Raw genomic sequence first — 5,973 nt, 5'->3', positions numbered from 1 at the left:
GACTTTTCTTTAAGTTGCGACATGATACAGGTGTGTAGCGATTTTAGTGCATTTACGTCAAACCGTATTGTGGGGCTTGAGGCACAAAGTTTTCTAGGGGGCGCTGTTGAGCCATTTTGCCACACCCATTAATGCAAACCATTAAATATCAAATTTTTTGCCAGGCCTGACTTGCATGCAAAATTTGGTGACTTTTGGGGCACGTTTAGGGGGACAAAAAGGCCCTCCTTTCATTCCCGCCAGAGTTCTTCATCCAGTTGTCTTTAAGTAGAACTAAATCCACTTTTAGAGTTCAACACACAAAATGAAAAGATAAATGCACTATGAGAGATGTCTTCCCCCAAGTATACTGGTGGTGTGGAGGGTTTGCTCAGGGCTCTAAGGTGCCAATGAAAGGGTGGTGCATGCTGGTTCAAACCCGCAGTATCTGTAGAGGTAGAGGCATCAGACCTTATACCTGGACCACTTTTAAAATGACGTCCTTCTACTGACGATTGAAAACTGGCCAGGAAGCCTGGGAAAGAGACAAGAATGTGGGGCCACCTGGTAAAGAGCTGTACATTGTTAAAGAGACTGAGAGTTCAATTCCCGCCTGAGGTCTTCAGCCCGTTGACTTTAAGTAGCACAAATCCACTTTTAGAGTTCAACACACAAACTGAAAAGTTAAATGTGCTATATGAGAGATGTCTTCTGTCTGAGTGTAGTTGGTGGTGTGGAGTGTTTGCTCACGCCTTTAAGGCACCAATGAGAAGTTGGTGCATGCGGCTTCAAACCATCCTCAGTATCTGGAGGAATCAGACCTTATAATTGGACCACTTTTTAAATGATGTCCTTCAACTGAGGACTGAAAACTGGCCAGGAAGCCTGCAAAGGAGGCAAGTATGTTGTGCACCATGGACGAGTGCTGCACATTATTAAACAGACTGTGAGTTCAATTCCTGCCAGAGGTCTTCATCCAGTTGTCTTTAAGTAGAACTAAATCCACTTTTAGACTTCAACACACAAACTGAAAAGTTAAATGCGCTATGAGAGATGTCTTCCCCCCAAGGATACTGGTGGTGTGGAGGGATTGCTCAGGGCTCTATGGTGCCAATGAAATGATGGTCCATGCTGGTTCAAACCAGCAGTATCTGTAGAGGCATCAGACCTTATACCTGGATCACTTTTAAAATGACGTCCTTCTACTGACGATTGAAAACTGGCCAGGAAGCCTGGGAAAGAGGCAAGAATGTGGGGCCTCATGGTAAAGAGCTGTACATTGCTAAAGAGACTGTGAGTTCAATTCCTGCCAGAGGTCTTCAGCCCGTTGACTTTAAGTAGCACAAATCCACTTTTAGAGTTCAACGCTAAAAATGAAAAGATAAATGCACTAAGAAAGATGTCTTCCCCCCAAGGATACTGGCTATAAGGTGCCAATGAAAGGGTGGTGCATGCTGGTTCAAACCCTCCCCATCCTCAGTATCTGGAGGGGTAGAGGGATCAGGGAGGATGAGAGGTTAGGAGTGCTAGGGGAATGAGGTAGGATGAGGAGGGCTTGGTGGGGTCAGGTAGGATAAGGAGGGCTAGGGGGGTCAGGTAGGGTGAGGAGGGATTGGTGGGGTCAGGTAGGATGAGGAGGGATTGGTGGGGTCAGGTAAGAAGAGGAGGGGTCAGGTAGGATGAGGAGGGGTCAGGTAGGATGAGGAGGGGTCAGGTAGGATGAGGAGGGCTAGGGGGGTCAGGTAGGATGAGGAGGGCTAGGGGGGTCAGGTAGGATGAGGAGGGCTAGGGGGGTCAGGTAGGATGAGGAGGGCTTGGGTGGACAGGTAGGATGAGGAGGGTTCAGGTAAGATGAGGAGGGCTAGGGAGGTCAGGTAGGTTGAGGAGGGCTTGGTGGGGTCAGGTCGGATGGGATCTATACCCCATACCCCTGGCCCTTCAGCTGTCCTCTTACTCCCTAGCCCTCCTCATAGCCCTTAGCCCTCATGCCTTCTCCTCCTACCTGACCCCCCTAGCCCTCCTCATCCTACTCCTACCTGACCCCCTTAGCCCTCCTCATCCTACTCCTACCTGACCCCCTTAGCCCTCCTCATCCTACTCCTACCTGACCCCCCTAGCCCTCCTCATCCTACCTGACCCCCCCTAACCTTCTCATCCTCCCTGATCCCTCTACCCCTCCAGATACTGAAGATGGGGAGGGTTTGAACCAGCATGCACCAGCCTTTCATTGGCACCTTATAGCCACGAGCAAACCCTCCACACCACCAGTATCCTTGGGGGAAGACATCTCTCTTAGTGCATTTATCTCTTCATTTTTAGCGTTGAACTCTAAAAGTGGATTTTGTGCTACTTAAAGTCAACGGGCTGAAGACCTCTGGCAGGAATTGAACTCTCAGTCTCTTTAACAATGAGCAGCTCTTTACCATGAGGCTCCACATTCTTGCCTCTTTCCCAGGATTCCTGGCCAGTTTTCAATCGTCAGTAGAAGGACGTCATCTTAAAAGTGGTCCAGGTATAAGGTCTGATACCTCTACCTCACCAGATACTGCGGGTTTGAACCAGCATGCACCACCCTTTCGTTGGCACCTTATAGCCCTGAGCAAACCCTCCACACCACCAGTATACTTGGGGGAAGTCATCTCTCATAGTGCATTTATCTTTTCATTTTGAGTGTTGAACTCTAAAAGTGGATTTTGTTCTACTTAAAGAAAACTGGATGAAGAACTCTGGCGGGAATTGAACTCACAGTCTGTTTAACAATGTGTGGCACTCTTCCATGGTGCACAATCAGAGGTGTCAAGTAACGAAGTACAAATACTTTGTTACCTTACTTAAGTAGAAATTTTGGTTATCTATACTTCACTGGAGTAATTATTTTTCAGGCGACTTTTTACTTTTACTCCTTACATTTTCACACAATTATCTGTACTTTTTACTCCTTACATTTTAAAAACAGCCTCGTTACTCTATTTCATTTCGGCCTTTAAATAAAAACTATCCAGTTAAATTGCTCCATCCGGATAGAGTGAATTTGGTTGTGGTTGTTTCAGATGTTCTTGTCCAGTTTTGTTCTTACATCCGTTCCCTCAGATTCCTGCAACTAAACTTGGATGTACATTCCAATAAAGGTTAGGATAAATGATAACATGCCTCTGAAGTTTGACTTTTTGCACCATTACAATACTTATAGGCAACTAGTCATCATATCTCCTGCTCTCTGAAACACATGTTAATGCTCAATAGTACACATATATGGTTCTTTAATATATTTACATTATACTAAGATGCATTCATTTTCAATGGCTTTTGTCCTTAATGGCTTTTTTCCCCCTTATATTACTTTTACTTTTATACTTTAAGTAGTTTTGAAACCAGTACTTTTATACTTTTACTTGAGTAAAAAACTTCTACAGCAGTATTTTTAAACTCTAGTATCTATACTTCTACCTGAGTAATTAATGTGAATACTGAAGACACCTCTGGTCATCAACAACTTGTCATCGAGGTCTACACAACTCCATTAGTGACAGTTTACAGCCAGTGGAGGCTCAAACTGTTGAACTTGCCTTTGCTGCCAGTAAAACTATGACCACAAAATAACGTTTATGCATGTGCAATCCAAATCTATGACTCTGTTTCTGGAATTCACGCCTTTTGAAAAAAAATGTGCTTCCATACCTGTGACCCAGATGAGAATAAGTAGGTATGGATGGATACACATAAAGTTTGACATAAAGAGTCGTGGGTGGTGTGATCTGACTCGGTATTGAGTCCTTGACCTTCATTGGCTGGAATTAGCCCCGCCCCTTCTTCTGCTTCTGTACAGCAAGGGTCCATCCATCCATCCATTGTCCACCGCATTATCCGAGTCCGGGTCGTGGGGGCAGCAGTCGGAGCAGGGATCCCCAGACTTCCCTCTCCCTGGACACTTCCTCCAGCTCTTCCGGGGGGACTCCAAGGCATTCCCAGGCCAGCCGAGTGACGTAGTCACTCCAGCGTGTCCTGGGTCTTCCTCGGGGCCTCCTCCCGGTGGGACATGCCCGGAACACCTCACGAGGGAGGCGTCCAGGGGGCATCCTATACAGGTGCCCGAGCCACCTCAGCTGGCTCCTCTCGATGTGGAGGAGCAGCGGCTCTACTCCGAGCTCCTCCCGGGTGACAGAGCTCCTCACCCTATCTCTAAGGGAGCGTCCAGCCACCCTGCGGAGGAAACTCATTTCGGCCACTTGTATCCGGGATCCCGTTCTTTCGGTCATGACCCAGAGTTCATGACCATAGGTGAGGGTGGGAACGTAGATCGACCGGTAAACCGAGAGCTTTGCCTTTCGGCTCAGCTCCCCCTTCACCACGACGGACCGATACAATGACCGCATTACTGCGGCCGCCGCACCGATCCGCCTGTCGATCTCGCGCTCCGTTCTCCCCTCACTCGTGAACAAGACCCCAAGATACTTAAACTCCTCCACCTGAGGCAGGAACTCTCCCCCGACCTGGAGGGTGCAAGCCACCTTTTTCCGGTCGAGAACCATGGCCTCAGACTTAGAGGTGCTGATTCTCATCCCAGCCACTTCACACTCGGCTGCAAACCGCCCCAGTGCATGCTGAAGGTCCTGGCTCGAGGGAGCCAACAAGACCACATCATCTGCAAAAAGCAGAGATGAAATCAAGTGGCTCCCGAACCGTACCCCCTCCGGCCCCTGGCTGCGCCTAGAAATTCTGTCCATAAAAATAATGAACAGAACCGGTGACAAAGGGCAGCCCTGCCGGAGTCCAACACGCACCGGGAACAGGTCTGACTTACTGCCGGCAATGCGAACCAAGCTCCTGCTCCGGTCATACAGGGACCGTACAGCCCTCAGCAGAGGGCCTCCGACCCCATACTCTCGGAGCACCCCCCACAGGATGCCACGTGGGACATGGTCGAAAACCTTCTCCAAGTCCACAAAACACATGTGGACTGGTTGGGCAAACTCCCATGCGCCCTCGAGCACCCTGCGGAGGGTATAGAGCTGGTCCAGCGTTCCACGGCCAGAGCGAAAACCGCATTGTTCCTCTTGAATCCGAGGTTCGACTATCGGCCGAATTCTCCTCTCCAGCACCCTGGAATAGACTTTCCCCGGGAGGCTGAGGAGTGTGATTCCCCGGTAGTTGGAACACACCCTCCGGTCCCCCTTTTTGAAGAGAGGGACCACCACCCCGGTCTGCCAGTCCAGAGGCACTGTCCCCGACTGCCACGCGATGCTGCAGAGGCGTGTCAGCCACGACAGCCCCGCAACATCCAGAGACTTGAGGTACTCAGGGCGGATCTCATCCACCCCCGGTGCCTTGCCACTGAGGAGCTTCCGAACCACCTCAGTGACTTCAGCTTGGGTGATGAATGAATCAACCTCTGAATCCTCAGCCTCTGCTTCCTCAACGGAAGGCGTGTCAGCGGGATTGAGGAGATCCTCGAAGTATTCCTTCCACCGCCCGACGATACAGCAAGGGGTGTCAAACTCATTTTGCTTGGCGGGCCGGATTTGACCAATTTTTTTCTCGCGGGCCGCACGATCAAAATAACAAAAACGGTGTGAAATCTTTTTTTTCTAATTCTTTTTTTTTCTATTGTTATCTAATCCAATATCAGTTTAATTAATTTTAAAGGAAATATGCACTTTGTTTACACTCTAATTACAAAGATAAACAGAAACAAGTATGTTTTTTTTTTATATTTCGCTTTTTTATAGGGAATTTAATTAAAAGCAAAATCTTTCTTATTACATCCGAGAGTGTTTCTTTGTGATTTAGAGATTTTTCCAGTACAATTACAGTAAGTGTATTTATTTTTAAAAATATACCAGATGAAGGGTTGTTGCCATGGCAACACATCATATGCTCACTGCCTCTTTCACGCGGAACTTCACTGTATTGTTTTGATTTGCACATTCCGAACAGAAACCACAAAAATGGGGAAGTTGCTGGAGTCCTCGTGCAGGCCGACGGGCTCGGGAGTCG

The sequence above is a fragment of the Cololabis saira genome, chromosome 24, assembly GCF_033807715.1.
Source record: "Cololabis saira isolate AMF1-May2022 chromosome 24, fColSai1.1, whole genome shotgun sequence".
NCBI lineage: Eukaryota > Metazoa > Chordata > Actinopteri > Beloniformes > Belonidae > Cololabis > Cololabis saira.
Note: the sequence above shows the minus strand (reverse complement) of the source record.